Below are 16,711 nucleotides of genomic sequence, written 5' to 3'. Positions count from 1 at the left end.
ATCTTCACTGTGAGGCCGTACCGTCCCCGGCCCGTCGTATGTTACAATTGCCATGGAATCGGTCACAAGAGCGATGTATGCCCCATCAAAGAAAGCAGATGCGGCCATTGCGGCTACACACACGAGGAAGATATGGAACAATGCAACAGGGAACCCAAGTGCCGAAACTGCGAGGGGCATCATGTCGCCACTAGTAATGCGTGCCCGAAAAGGAAGATACCCGAGAAAACGAAACTCCGAAAGCAGCCACCAAAACACCAACCAAGAGAAAGCTATGCCGCGGCAGCCACGGACAATCGAAGACCACCTGCAGAACAGCCCAGGGTCGAAGCCAAGCAAGGATCAACGCAAGGAATGATTCACGAAGAGCAGGGCAAGTGTCTGGCCTGGATGCCCGAATGGGCCCAACCGAGGGCAACTCTGGTGCCGGCAACGCGACCGCTCAAATCACCCTTCGACGCAGAAACTGAGCACAACAAACTTCGAGAGGAGATGTCACTTGGCTTCAAGATGATCTTCCAGACACTAGGCGAAATCAAGAAAGAGATAGCAGAACTGAGACATGCACGACGTTAGAAGAATGACGACCGGACGAACAAAAACGGATGTGACCCGCATCGTACAATGGAACTGCAGCACGTTTACGGCAAGAAGTGCGGAACTTAAACTGCGCTTCGAACGACAAGCGCCGCCAGAATTTCTATTACTTCAAGAAACGAGAAGCCCGAACATGACCCTACCCTGCTATAACTTTTACTTAACGCCTATCATCGAGACCGTCCCAAGCCCCTGGGAGAGGAACCCGGTGACTCGGAAGGGATGGGCGGCTATTGGAGTTCTTCGGCATCTACCACAGGCGCAGCTTGACACCTCCGTGCTATGTTCTAGCGACAGGGAGGTCGTCGCAGCGAGAGTCAGACATGGCGGGCTCAAGATGGTACTCGCTTCTATATACATCAGACCCAGAGCCAAACCAAAGGACGGAGAGACAGCAAGCTGGATCCGCGGCCTAGTTGAATTAGCCGACGGAGACCCACTGATTGTGGCCGGGGACTTCAATGCCCCACACAAAAAATGGGGGTACGCAACAAATACAAAAAAGGGCAGGGAACTGCTGGAAGCTATGAGAAGGGAAGGCCTGGAGCTTCAAAATGAAACTGGAGTGAAGACGAGGCTTGCTAAGCAGCAGAGACAGAAGGATACCACACCGGATTTCACGTGGACTATGGGGGACCTGACCCTCGAGTGGAAGCCTTGGAGGGACACGTTGGGCAGCGACCACTACCCCATCGAGTTGAAGGTACCACACTGCGCAGGGAGGAAAGGCCGAGAGATGAGACCTATCATCAAGTGGGATCGCTTCAGAGAGATTGTGACCCAAAATATTGGGAACGACAGGGACATCGAGGTCTGCATACAAGAGGCGCTCACGGGGTCGAAGACGCAAATCTCGGTGAAACGTGGGAGCCCCACGCCAGACACACATCTGTTAAATCTCTGGGCTAGCCGGCTCCAAGCCCTACAGAAATACAAAAAAGTTAGAACGACACCGCAAAAAATTAAACTCAATATAGCCACAGCCAAAGCCACCAGGTATTCCAAGGAGCTCGGCAGGACGAGATGGAGGGCGCACTGCGGATCCTTCAATGAGAAGACCGGCCTAGGGAAAGCCTGGAGGACCTACAGAGGCATGGACGGTAAAAGGCGAAAGGCAAGGAATGCGGCACAAAACTTAGCCCTCCGACTAAACATAACCGAAGAAGAAATGGCAGTCAGGGCAGGCGAACTTTTCTTTCCACAAGTTAGCGCAGCACCGCCGAGGACTAGCAAAACATCCGAAAGTACCCACATTCTTGAGGCACCAGAAGAACCTGGGATGGAGGACCAGCTTAACATGGGAGAACTGTTGGAAGTCTTATACACGGCCAACACAGGCAGCGCACCGGGTCCCGACGGCATTACGTACCAAGCCCTAAGGAATCTTCCCGAAGAAGCCAAAGAAAAACTTCTGAATAGGTATAACGAAGTTTGGAACTCCGGAGTGCTGCCGAGACAATGGAAACTCTCGTGGGTAACGCCCATCCCCAAACCAGGCAAGCTCCAAGACAGGATAGAGAATCTAAGACCTGTCTCACTTACATCGAACATTTGCAAAACAATGGAAAAAATTGTTCTCCGAAGACTACAGTGGTACTTGGAAACTCACAACAGGCTCGATCCCAGACAAACGGGTTTCAGGGAGGCGATGGGAACCCAGGACAGCCTCAAGCTCCTCTACGAGGACGTCATGGCCAACAAAAATCAGCAAGACCCACGCCTCGTTGTCGCCCTGGACATTAAGAAGGCCTTCGATGCCGTCCCACACTGGGCAGTCATAAAAGGAGCTAGGAGGTGCGGAATCCAAGGAAAATGCCTGGCCTTCATACAAGACTTTCTGCGGGGCAGAAGGTTCCAAGTGAAGATTGGTAACACTAAAGGACCCGACACCCCGAACTGCAGGGGTGTACCACAAGGAGCAGTGATCTCACCGACACTCTTCAATATGGTGATGGCAGAGTTGCCTACCAGGCTTCGGAATATCGATGGTCTGGGCTTCACCATATATGCAGACGATGTCACGCTCTGGACACGCGGAGGCTCCTTGGGAGACCAAGAACAGACGATGCAAGAAGGTATAGATGAGGTCGCTCGATATCTCTCTGAAGTTGGGATGGAGCCATCACCGGATAAAACACAGTACATGGTTGTGGCCAGACCAAGGGACCATAGGAAAGGAATAGCCGACTTGATACGACCAGAGATCAATGGACAGGAAATAAGTAGACGCCCACACATCAAGATACTGGGAGTCACCTTCGAGGAGACGGCGCGCACCACGAGGTGGATACCCGAGCTACAGAAGTGGTGGGCACAAGGTCTCAAGCTCATCCGAAAGATCACGAGCAAGTCCTGGGGCGCTGACGAGAAAACTCTCAGGATCTTAACCGAGGCAGTACTCACACCCAAAGCATTGTACAGCTGCAACTGGCTCAATCTGACCAGAAAGCACTGGAAGCAACTTGAAAGGTTGAACTACCAATTGATGAGGGCAGTCACAGGCCTTCCAAAATACACAGCTATAGAAGACCTGAGGAAAGAAGCCCAGATGAACACTATCGAAGAGCGTGCCGAGGTTCAGAACCTTGCCCAATTTCAACGGCTCGAGAGAACAGAGCACGGACGCAAGCTCCTAGCAATTCTAGGATACGACATGCGAGACAGGCCCCCGCTAGAGGAACCGCAGCCTCCATGGCAAGATAACACCATCACCGACCACAAACCCATGCCGAAGACTCTCAACCAAGGGAAGCGGGCTCGAGCGGCCAGACTACACGTAAGCTGGTGCGAAACGCACGCGACAGAAGATGAGTTACGGTACACGGACGCCGCCAAGACAGAGGACGCCACGACTACGTCGTGGTACGATCCACGAAGAAATGAAGAGAGCACCGAAATACTTTCCGAAGGGACTTCTATCAGAGAGGCAGAACTGAGGGCTATCTTGGCGGCGGTGAAAGACGTGCTCAAGAAACAGACCCAGCCAGGCAAGGCACGAATTTTTACGGACTCACAAGAATCAATTCGTGCGTGCCGATGCAGCAGAACAAAGAGTCGCACGGTAAAGCAAATAAAGAAAGTGGCAGTGGAGCTCCGCACAAGGGGCACCATACTTACAATCGAGTGGCTACCCGGACACAGTGGCATACCCGGGAACGAGAGGGCACACCGAGCCGCAGCGGAGACAGCCTGTAGCACTCACTCCGCACCAGGCTCAACCTCTCGGGAGAAGATGAAGGCGGAAGCAATGGACCCGGAGGAACGGGCCGAACTCGCCAAACTGGAGAGAAAGGCCTACCTTCGCAGCCAGCTTCCGCCGACAGACAGCAACATACTGGTAGGATACAGTCGGTGGGAAACCGTCAGGATTCGAAGAATAAGAACGAATACTGCACTTACACCATCCAAACTAGTATTTTTTGGACTGAAAGAAGATATGGACCCAACCTGCACGAGCTGCTCGGAAGGAGCCGAGGCAACATTGCAGCATCTGCTCTGGGCCTGTAAGGGCCTCGAGCATCATAGAAATGATGCTCTGGACAAGATCCAAGGCGTAGACAAGCCTACGGCGCTCGAGGAGTGGACCAATCCAACGGGCACTCCTCAGCACAGGAAAGCCATCCTCGACTCCTTGATACAGTATATCAGGGAGTCGGGTGTACATAGCCTCATCTAAGACGTCACTACCATCATCATGAAACCTCCCACACCCCCTCACCCTTCACTACCCCTCCCCTCCCGTCTCAGGAGCACAACTCCATAGCGGGTGAACCCCTCATCAAATAAAAACATGTCTCTCTCTCTCTCTCTCTGAGACATCATTCGCGCATGTAGTTTCGGCTTCGTGAACGTGCATTTCATCCGCGCGCTCGCGTGTGCTGTATAAACCGATAAAATAAGCAAAAACCAGACAGTCCTAGCACCAACAAGCTCCAAAGCAAGCACCCTGACCAACATGTGACGTCACGGCAACGTCAGTGCCATCATGGCAGCCTCCGTGTGCCGCTCTTCCTCAGTGTTGCCAGTAGGGCGGCAGCAATTAATTTGGGTGTGTACGTGTAAATTTCAAAATTCATTTTCTTCTAAGAAAATAATAGTTTTTCGAGATATTTCGTACACATGCTCAGGAAGGGCATCCAAATACATGGTGAAAATTTTATAGAAATCGGTGACTATAAAAATTACGGCGGAGATGCCCTTTAAGGTTGACCGGCAAAATATATTTCGCAATCCATCGTTGTTTTCACCTTCAAAGAGCTTACCTGCCTACCTTGGTGAATTTTGTTGCACAGGGGAGAGCGAGGTAATTGGCACAAGCGAGGAATATTGGCCATCCATGTTTTTCGCTTGCCACTGAGATACAGGCACGCATACCAAATGAATGGCTTCTTAATTTAAACGAGAACGAGTTCAGTCATATTGGTCGACGTTGAGTGGAAAAAGTTCTTGGATAAGTGAACCCGCAGGAATGTAGTAGTGGCTCACTTGGAAAATAGGACAGCTTGCGTATTAATTACAAAAGTTGGGTTTAATCTTTTCATTTACACCACAAAGGAGTAAAATAACATTCTAGATGTACTTTCGATAAGCCTGCTTTTCTACTTGCATTTCTCTCGGAAATATAAACAGGTTTCGAGCAATGCGTGCCACCCACGAAGCGGATGTAATGGGTAGAAAGCATGTTTGATTAACGGTATTAGCGCAGGCTGTGTGTCTGAGTAGTAGATGATGCTATTATGTGCGCTAGACATTTTGCTAATTTACACAAGCAGCAAAGGTCATGCCGGGTTTGCAGGCACACTCGCTGCGCAAGGTATCGACCACACTCGTGTGTACCTACATTCCAAGCCACTTCCTTGACGCTTGGGGTAAATTTAAAAAAAATGTCTGTAGGTGCTCTTTCAAGCTATTTTATGGGATAGGCATCCCTGCAGCTTGCCTCCAAGAACAAATTCTGAAGTATTGAACTAGAGAGTTAATAATATTCAGATTAACATAAACTGCTTCACAAATTATGTTTTTTTCTTTTTTTTTTATAACGATATAGTAGAATTGCATAAGCAGAGATTGCTCTTCGAAAATGTAGTTCATATTAACAGAACGTGTATATTATCAAAACATGAGTGGACACGTGTGCCTTCAGATGCACAAAGGTCGGGGGCGTTTTATTTCTGCTGAAATTTACATTCATACTCATACACAATCTGCATTACACAAGCCCTGAATTGGGCACCGGTGACCTCGTCCCAACGGTCTAGAGATTGTGCTACAGAGTAGGCAAACGCCTCGTTCTGTGTCATTTTAGTCCTTAAATGATTTAAAAGTTCAATCTCCATTGTGTCAGCCTCCCTTCTGCGTGCAGAATGGGGGGGTCCTGGGCGCCTTTGTGACTGGCCTGATGACCTCCTCGACGTGCTTGATGTTGATACAACCGAGGTGGACGGCGTGGCTGGGACAGGAGCCTCGGGACTGCACTGCAGCTCTTCTTGGGCAGGCTCGAAGTCAGTGGGAATAGTCGAGTCGTCAGGAGAAGATTCCACCATTTCCATTCATGGACACTGTGCTGTGTCGCCCACAGGTGGTGCCTTTACGTTGGTGGTTGCCCTGCAAGTGGGATTAACATATGGGAGAGAAATTTAGTTAGACACCAACTGAGGACTCATGTTTTGTTTACATACTTCCTGGGTCGGATATATTTCTCGTAAAACGACATCATTTCCAGGAAGGCCCATTGTTTTTTCCAGACGAAGCCACTGCCACTCCTTGTGGCAGCTTCAATGGCGCGGACCTCCCGAACATACCTGTCGCGTACACGCTTCCACGCTTTTTGTGCGTCCTCACCTGAAATAAATATGTCGAATTCAGTTCTCCCAAATGCAGACGTGATACAAAAATAAAATGCTGAACAAGTTGCCATGTCAGTTAAGCCGCTTGCACTGCTTTTCTGTTTGAAGTCCTAAATAACTAGAGCGCCTCAATGTCTTTCTGTTTGGATGATGCCATCGTTTGTAGTACCCGATGGCGACAGCACGCGCTCACAGGGAAAATACAAAGAAATCGCAGGAAGCAAAATATCGCCGTAGCTCCACCGTGGCCGTAGCACAGTCAGCGCCACGCGCGCGTGCAGGGACACGCTCTTTTACGCGCTTCAACACGCACACACACACACACACACACACAAAAAAAAAAGCGTTGGAAACAAATAGGCCAGATGTCGTCACGCCAAGCAAAGCGCACATGAAATCACCCTAGTCAACTTACCGGACTTCATGCCGCAGGCAATGCGCACGGATTCCCAGGCATTCTTTTTTCGCTTGGAATCCCTGTACTCTAGGGAACCGACGTCAAAAAGACGCTCGCGCTCTCTCACCGCTTCAATGAGCCGCTCAACCTCGTCCGTCGTCAGATCGCTCAGTTCGCACTCCGCGGCACCTCCGTTCGCCATTTTTATTTCCAACTGACGCTCGCGCGAGGAATTCTGGGTGACGACCATCGTCGGCCGACGCCGAGATTCGAGCAACGCCTACCTCGACGTGAGCTTCGCCGGCGCGCGCCGAGGCGCGTTACGTTGCGAGGCGGTCCACTTGTGTTCGGACTCTCCTTTCGCAGTTACGTCACGCAACGCGCTCGGGAGCGCGCGCCCGTCGACGTTACGTTGGAGTATAAACAGCCCGCCTCGACGTGAGCTTCGCTGGCGCGCGCCGGGGCGGGTTACGTTGCGAGGCGTTCCACCTGTCGTCAGAGTATAAACTGTCCTTTCGTAGCAACGTCAGGCAACGCGGTTGGGCGCGCGCGCCCGTCGACGTTACGTTGGAGTATAAACAGCCCTTTACTCAACCAAGAACCTCGAACAGAGTGATACTTTTTGACATTATCGAAACGGAAACAAATAGAGACCTAACTATACGGCGAAGAACACCATAAATTTGGTACGTCTGCCGTTCACTAATGGGCATTAGATTTGAACCACCAGTAGCACACAGAAATTTAGACTGATAGTTGCGCCACTAGATGGCACTGAATTTGTGAAAGGATCTATTGCTATTGGTGCTAGTTCTGGGTCACACGGGCACCTATCCCTGTGCACTACCGGATTGCCCGGCGGGGACTATTTAACCGACTGTACGTGTTACTTTGCTACTATGCATGACCATGCATGTTATCTTGCATAGTTGTCATCTTGTCAGCGGCCCGTGGAATGTTTGGATGGTCTATCGAACATCGCCAGCGTCGATATGGAGCGCCGTAGATGGCGGCCTCAATAACAGCTATCGCTCAAAAAAAAAAAAAAAAAAAAAAAAGCCCGTGAGTTTGCTTTTTTGGAGGACACCAGACAACAAATCACAGGGAATAGTGAAAGCATCCCAGCAAATAAAATAAAAAACAACTAAATATAAGAATTTTAATAAAAGTGAGATATGCTATTGGGTCAAATGCGTAACGTTTCACAGGCTCGTTGCCCCTGCGAATATGTCGGGCATAATACGCCCTTGCTGCTTCCAAAACGCTATGGAATTTTCGTCCGGTGTGTTCGGTTCAATATAAAATAAAAAAAAAAAACTGCGGACTTCATGGTGAGCGCTCGCACATTTACCGTTCATTCAGTCCGTCTGCTCTGTTATGACAACCTTGGCGGCACCAACGCCGCACTTTATCTGTCGCTGTGTTCCACCTTACGGGTTCCAACAGAGTTGATTACATTCGTTTTTGTTTTTACAGATATAGCTGTTACGGGCTCTTCCCACCAGTGGAATTGATGTCGTTGTTCTTGATGTCGTTGTTGTTGATGTCGTTATTGTTGTTGATGTCGTTGTGGCTGATGATGTCGTTGTTGCTGACGATGTCGTTGTTGATGATGTCGTTGATGATGATGTAGATTATGTTGATGTTGCAGTTCTTGATGTTTTGGTTACTCATAGTGTAAGGTGTTCGTCGCCGGTATTGTGAAATCCTTAAATGTATATCGCACGTCGCCCGCGGGAATCGAACCTGGGTTCGCTGCGTGCGAAGCGAAGGCGTTACCAGGGAGCTACGACACAGCGTAAAGAATTCGCTTTAAACGGTGGGTGTTTTGTAGCACCCGATGCCCACTGCGATACCCTCTGGAAAAATGCAAAAGAAATAGCCGATAACAAAATGAACCCGTCGTACCATTGTCAATGCGGAGAGCTCGTTCCGAGAGACGCATTTTCACTTGCACCGGAACAAAAAACGAAACAAACGCTTTCGGAACAAAATGGGCACATGTCTATTTTGTTCCCAACTCCTTTGTTCACGAAGGTAATGCCCAACCACTACGACTTGACATGTCGCAGCAATCGCTGCGACTCAACTGTAGATTAACACAGAGCTGCTCAAATCTTTTTTTTTTTTTTCTAGAATTCTGAGGTCATTGCTCTTCTGTCATTTTTCTTTCACAACACGGGCTTTCCCGTCGTCTTATTGCCGTCATCTCTGAACCAAGGCTGTCATTAGCAGGCGCTTGTTGACAGGTTCTTTACAATTCTCTCTTCAGAAAGAAAAAAGGAGTGTGTATGTGTTTGGTGTGTGCGTGTGTGTGTGAGTGTGCGTATGTGTGTGTGTGTATGGAGGGGGGCAAATAGTCTCTCTTGGAACCACTTCGGCTCATAGGGGTCCGAGAAAAGAAGTCACCTGTCAAATAGTGGGCCGAGTGCACAAAAGATGCTACCCAGAGGTGGGGGATTATATTCTGGAATCCGTGACTAATCCCATTCGCACCCTCGGAAACGGCGTGCGAAGTGCCTTAGCAACTTCCTGACTGTTTTGTTTGTTATCTCGAAGGGTCGTACGTAGGTTTCACAATACTTGTGCTTGGAAACAAAAACACAGGAAGCGTAAGCGGGGTTGCGTTAGTGTACTTTTCTATGGGAACAACCCGCTGTTTACAAACATGTACGAGTTTGCGCAGTCCAGGTGCATTGTTGGGACCGAGGGGGTTCTCCGTGTAGCGTCACGCAGGGCCAGGCCAGGAAAGGAGCAGCGGGCAGACTCCCGTCCAGGAACATGACGAGACGGGAGGGTCTCTCGCAACGAAACTTTGTTTAATACATATGTACAAAGTATTTACAACGTCCGAGAGCACAGATGCGACATTCTGTTTGCCCCTTTTATAGGGTCGCTCTTCGGTACTCTCGCGGCTGGCAGCCAATGCTGGCCGAGCTGCCAACAAATCATGTTCAGGCCCCGCCTCCACTCATCCCTTGAGCACGCACACACCCACATGCACATACTGCAGCGGTGGCCGGACTTTACACTCCGACGCCGAGGCACCCTTGCCCTCGAAAGCTGCGCCGAGGAGGCGACAGCAAGGGGTCCATTGTTTGCCCGGGTGACGACGTTGGCCGTGGTAGTGCTGACCCCTCCATCAGACGGCGTTGAGGCACGGGAAAGGGCTTGGCCGGATCATCCGCAGGTGGCGTCCGGGGATAATCCCACCCTCACTGAGGTCCCGCAGCTGGCGCGTCGTTACCCGGAATCCTGGCCCGGTAATCCTCCCGGTTCTTGAGTCGGCTGACCCCGTTTCGGACCAGCGTTAACGCAGCCAGAAAGAAGGGTCCGGCTTAGCTCCGCGCCTAGGTGGGGCGACGCCAAAACGGTGGTCCCACGGCACCCCCTTGTCGCCTCTCGCCTCGTTTCCGGCCAAGCCGACCGGAGCCATGTGGCGATGCTACTCGATGAGTTCACCGTTCTCGGACGGATTAGATAGGGAGGGTCTGGTCCGGGGCTTTTCCGTTTTCACAACAGCATCCACGGGCGGCGCGAGAGCACAACGCCGATTCGGCTTATAGCGAGTTCGTTTCACACGCACTGGCACCGTTCGAGTTCTCTCCCAGAATGCATCGCACCCTCAGAGTGTTGCACGGAAAACTGGACTCAAACGAACTCGCCAAATGCACCGAGTGCAGAAGACTGATTCTGCCGCCATCTATGTTGTAGAAAAGGTACCTACTTTAAACCGAAACTAGCGCCTTTCTGATCGGAGTGATGCGTGGGAATGCGAGAATGCAGTCGCTACCAACGTTTATCTAGAAACGTTGGTCGCTGCAACCTGTAGTTTATAGTTGCGATGACTTCAAGCGGCTCGGCTGCCGTAGAGTTAGCTACAGATGGCGTAAATTTCCGCAACCAGCTGTCTACAAAGCAGCTGGTTGCGATCTTTCAATTCTTATAACCGTTTACACTGAAGAAAACTGATGATGCTGTCCGAGCACAAGCATGATCCGTTTGAACATGGTATTATGCGTGAACCGCTGAAAGGGTGCGGCTTAAAACTAGCCTGTTGGAATATCCAGCAAAACTGGGACTTTCTATTTGGATCGTCATTATAGGTGGATCAGATATTAGCCTTGGTGAGGGCGTCGAGAACGAGAACATTCTCGAACAAAATACGACGGGGCAAGTTAGCTGACGTAGGTAAATGTTAAACATGATGATGTTGCCCAATCCTCGGGTAAAGTTACCATCTTTAGCTTTCTCTGATGCTTATTGAGCAGTCGGAGGTTTCTGCTGGGGTAGCTTTGTCGACAAATGTTAAATTTTTCCCCCGCACACGGATGGTGATAGATATCTCGGGGGCCGCTGTTACGTTTGTTCTGAGCATTCCTTTACACACTGGTATATTTCAGCGTTTGTACGGCAACAGAGCGATTTAAAACCTGCAAATAAATCACGGGTTGTCAATTGCTTTCTTCGTGAAATAGCAGACGCTCACAATTCAAGCTCGCGTCTGATTTCGTGGCCCGCGGGGCGCGATTTCTATCAGAAAATCTACTTTTTTTCCGTTCGGTTCCGCGACACATCGTAGCAGACGAACCCTCGTCGTCTGCTCCCGCTCCTCGCCGGCCCCGCCGGAGCGAGGCATGACGGGATTGCATTTTGGCGCACTCCCGATTTTCTCGGTGCAGCGAGTGCACGCACGCGTGGGGTGTCAGCGCTGAAACGAACTCGGAGAGTGCAACCACTCGTGGAGTGCCGGCCGAAACGAACCCGTTCCACGCTGCGAGTGGGCACGCGTGGGCACGAGTGCCGTGAAACGAACTCGCTATTAGGTGAAGCGTCCGCGCATGCCCCGGGCCGATAGCAGCGCCACCGCTGCGGCGGGACGTCACAGCAGTGTTTTGGTGTATAAAAAAAATAAAAAAAAAAAAACATTGGGAACTTTGCAGGCAAAACTTTGGCAAACGGAATTACACATTAGGACTTTGTTCGAGATATCTTCCACTGACCCGGAGTTTCTAATTGCAACGTCTTTTTTGGTTCTTTACGAATAAAAGGGATATCCGTTGGCCGATAAACGTGATTCGAATTTATTGTCTAACAACGTTTCTGATTCCGTTCCGGACCTCCAGGACGTAACTACGCAACCTGAATTTATTTACTTTTATTTCGAACATACTGCAGGCCAAGGAATGGCCCAAGCAGGAGTGGGAAGAACAACGAGTAAAATAGAAAGAAGCACTTTTGAAACCACAAATACAACACATAGATATACATATTCGAGCCGCATATACCAATAAATGTGCTACAAGAGAGTGACGTGCAAAATACTAACATGCAAGATACTTATACAGAAAAAGTAACCACATCTAAGAAAAATAACTATCAATGGCATCACAAGAATCGGCAGCCTCAAACACGCTAGAAGGAAGCAAGCACCCTCTCAATTCGGTGTGAAAGGCCGAAATCTCTGAGACGTTAGAAACGCGCGAGTTTAGTACGAATGGTTTCCACCTCCTGCGACAAAAAGCTGTCAAACGTTTGCCGCGATTTACCTCGTCAAATAGTTTGAAATATTTAAACCCTAGTTTTAGAGGGACTTTAAAAAATAAAAAAAGAACGGAACCGTGTGACCTCACGTTCCGTAAGTGTTGTACTTCTCTTCCAAGCGCGTCTCAGGGTTTACCGTCATGTTTCATGTACACCAGCACGCGGGCACTCTACCCATTTGTTTAGATGGTAGCCCCAGTGTGTGTGCGACATTTGGTGAGCGCCATCTACGTACACGCGAGTGGCTTTCAGTTGGACGCCCGTGGGTTTAGGGAGCCCATGGGGAATCGCAGGCTGAGCGGAAGAACACTAGCCGAGCAGAGGAAGCAACTCGTCCCTACAGCCTGATTGCCTGCGCGCAGAGGCGTGATTAAGCACTCATTAGGGAACCGTCGCAATTAAGAAGTCTTCGCTCAGGCACCGAAATGCGAGCAACAACGAGGCTGCCAGCAAGCAAACACTCTCGGGAAAAAAAAACAAAAAAAAACAGCTTGGCGTAGCGACTTTATTGTTGCTCTTAAAATTGCTGGTCAGCTTCATTTACCTTGAGCCGCGATTTGCATTTGTATTTATTAGCCATTTTGAGTGGTGGCAGGACAAAAACGTGAATGAAAACTCTTGACAAAGGCCCCGTACCACGTGCGGGTTCTAATAATGCTCAAGTATACTGGACACCTGAAATTTAAAAAAGGGCAATACACTTTTATGCAATATACACCTTCATGTTCAATATATTTTCTCTTTAAAAATAAATTATACAAAATTTTTTTTTTTTCAAGAATATCAAGTATGTGTGAGTGCTGATTTGGGATGCTAAGCAGTGTCGAATTTATTCGCCATCTTTTTTACGTATTTTTTTGTGTTGGATATATCGCAAATTCTACGTAGCATCACGTTTTAAGTAATAAATATTGAAGGACAGGTTGTTTCTCTTCTTAAATGTCACCAAATGCCGGTTATACTCAAAGTTTCGGCTAAGCTTTGTCGGTCCACCTAGTGCCTTTGGTATCACCGATCATGTAGAACACGCAGAACTTCAAAGCGAGGTAAATAATTTATTAGGGCTTTATTGGCTTCGGTTTTAATTGCAGGTTGTCGGGTTTTTGGGATAAACGTCACAAACAAGGAAGCGAAACTATGGCCGCGGTCACGTGGGCACAAAAATTGTGTCGATGCTCGGTATACAAAGTGTGTGATGTAGATATATCGAGTATTTTATTTTTAACTCAAATTGGACGGACAAGGAATTTTCACTTTAAGTACAATCTATGCTCATCCACGAAAGCTCACCTCGTCGTAAATCCCCCAGAATTGCGAGATATGAGATTTTCAAAGATCCGTCTCTGTACATACACGGTTTCTGGATTTGTACTAATTTTGTAACAAAAGGTGTCCCGATTTCATCGATAAGCAGACAGAATGAACGTGCCACGCGGCATAGGTGCCTTCTACGTTTCCGTGCATATGAATTAAAGTATGCGCCGAGAGAGTGATGGAGAGGAGGGAACGAGAGCAGTCGGGGTCGTCGGAACGACAAATTCCGGATAGAACGATTAGGGGGTAGACCCAAAGCTAGCAGCACATGTCTCCGTTGCCCTCCTCGAACTCGTTAGAACGCGAAACGCGGGCGTCCGGCGTTTCGCTCTCGCATTCGAATGCGTTCGACGTGTGCGGTGGAGACAAAGGGCAGGTAGGTACCTTCAGGCCTACCCACTAATCAGTCCAATCAGAGCTCGGCATCGTAAAGTACTCGAGCGCTCTCGTCTCTTCCTCTTTGTCACTTTCTCGGCGCATAATCATTTTAAGAGTGCCTTCCAGCTCAACTTTATGGGTGCCGTAACTAAAAAAAAAAATAAAAAAATAGCTATAACTAAGAAACAAGGTTGCGGGGCAATTATGTCTTTTAACTATCGAATCAGGGGCTGAATTCACTCTCCCCCCCAAATAGAGGGAACAAGCAACCAAACACGCTATACGTAAACCCCACATTAGCGTATTCAGCAGTGTCGTAGGCGTTACTCAAAATAAAAGTAACGAAATACGTTACTCTCTTCATTCTAATAAATATAACGCGTTACCGGCGTACGTTACCGTTAAAAAGTAACCCACGTCGCTTTTGCGTTAGGTTTTCAAATTGTGAATTAACACGTTTTCCTCTCTAACGTTGCACGTATGCATAAGCGCCATATTTCAAGAAACATTATGTTCATTCAGAAACTGAACATAATTACCTTATCTTTATTACTGTTCCACCTACATACTCAAAAGAAAAAAAAAAACGCTAGGAAAAACGCTAAAAACACAGAAATTTATATGACATGATTACATACGCATTGAAACACAAGAATTGAAGTGTAATTTTTTTAAGTTTCGTGAAGAATATGTAATAAGTAACGTAACTAGGTTATACATTACTCAAAATAAGTAACGTAAGTACATTACCCATTACGATTTTGAAAATGTAACGAGTACGTTACTGCGTTAACGAAAAAAGTAAGACGCTACCTGTAACGCCGTTATTTGTACCGAGTTTCCGCGAACACAGGTGCATAGCGAAATTCAATACTTTTCCTACCTTGCTGCGGAGTTTTCTCACATAACGACCTTTCTTGCGATTATTATATTCTACTTTATATCTCAGTAGATAGGTATTTGATGAATAAAGCCAAATTTCTTGGTTTTTTTTATCTTTAAAAATTACAAGTAGTTAAGAACCTCACCTCAAACTATTAGAAGTAAGGATCATTGCGATATGATTTTTTTTTGTTATTCGAAGCATATCTGTATCCCCTTAAAATTATATATATATATGTATATCTATATATATAGTCAAAGATGAGTACTGTCGGAGTTACTAATTCGAAGTTTATTACGACGTTTCGAGCGGGGACCGCTTTTTATCAGGTAGCGAGTGTACAGCCGGCGAATGTTTATGTGCCCCTAAGACCGGTCCATTGTTTTTCTATTTACCTTACTTTACCTATATATATATATATATATATATATATATATATATATATATATATATATATATATATATATATATATATATATATATATATATATAGCCGAGCGCGCCGATCACATTGTTGCACCAAAGGCGCCTGCCATCGTGAGCTCGTCCCACGCCTCTCGTGAACATCCTCGTGAGCATGCGTCCCGTGGTAATCCTTCCACTGCTTTAAATTCTTGGGCGCGTAAGCATCATTATAATATGACATAAATACTTCATAAAAAACCGCCACGGCACTCTTGCGTTGTTTAGATCTCCGCTCTCGAAGCGGTGTTAATCCCGAACACATCCTGATTGCTACTTTTGAGTGCGCTCCGGTTGCTCCGGGGTGATTGTGCTTAAGAGCTATAACAAAGACTGTGGAAAATACTACGAATCAATTTATTTCGTTTTATTGATTTGGATTAACATTGTTTATAATTACTAATTTAAAGATCTACGACAATTTTTTTGCTCCTGTTCCGAATATTTTTAATACCCTTCATAGTAACTCTTCCTCTTCCACACTAACATCAACAAGAAGAAGAGGACATTTCACAACCATCCCACCCTGAAGAAAAGCGGTCCCCGCTTGAAACGTTGGTGCAGTAAAGAAAGGCCTTTCCTAGAACTCCTCCACTTTCGTTTTACGTCCAACCGGCCCGTTTAACCTTCTCACCGTGCATAACCACGGCGGCTGCCGGAATAACATCCATGGATCGGCCTTCGGTAAATCTTCCTCCCTACGCCTTCTCTGATGCGATCATTGGAGACTCTCAGGCGAAATACCTGTTTCATCATTTCGACCCCCTCGCCGGCGATTTGCCGGGATTTATTTCCTATCGTGGAGCTCGCATCGCGGAAGTTCCCAGTGTAATAGTCAAGTTGCCGCAAGGAATAACCAGACTGATACTTCATGTCGAAAGTAATGACATTGTCCGGAATGGTGCGGCTCGTGTGTGCAGAGACTACGTTTAGATGATACGACAACTACAGCGAAGTCGCCCGGAACTACGAAGCATTCATGTAAACCTCGTGCTTTCTCGCCACACCAATCGACGCAGGGGCAACATGAATGGAAGCTTCGTTCGGCGCTTTAACTACGAAGCTCGTAAGTTCAACCAGGAGATGAAGAGACTGTGCTATGAACATCTCGCAAGTGTGTACTTCATAGACCACGGTTTCACCAACTTCCGCCATGGAGGTTTCTTGCGGCCGATGGGGTTCACACTAGTTTTGAAGGCGTCGCACTCCTGTCGGAGCACTTCAAGGCTGTGCTTGGATATGGCAGAGCCCACCGGACCTCTCACTGGCTTGACAGGTTTCCAAGTGCTG

The sequence above is a fragment of the Ixodes scapularis genome, unplaced genomic scaffold (genome assembly GCF_016920785.2).
Source record: "Ixodes scapularis isolate PalLabHiFi unplaced genomic scaffold, ASM1692078v2 ptg001226l_1__unscaffolded, whole genome shotgun sequence".
Lineage (NCBI taxonomy): Eukaryota > Metazoa > Arthropoda > Arachnida > Ixodida > Ixodidae > Ixodes > Ixodes scapularis.
The sequence above is the reverse complement of the archived record's forward strand: the minus strand, read 5'-3'. Positions refer to the sequence as shown.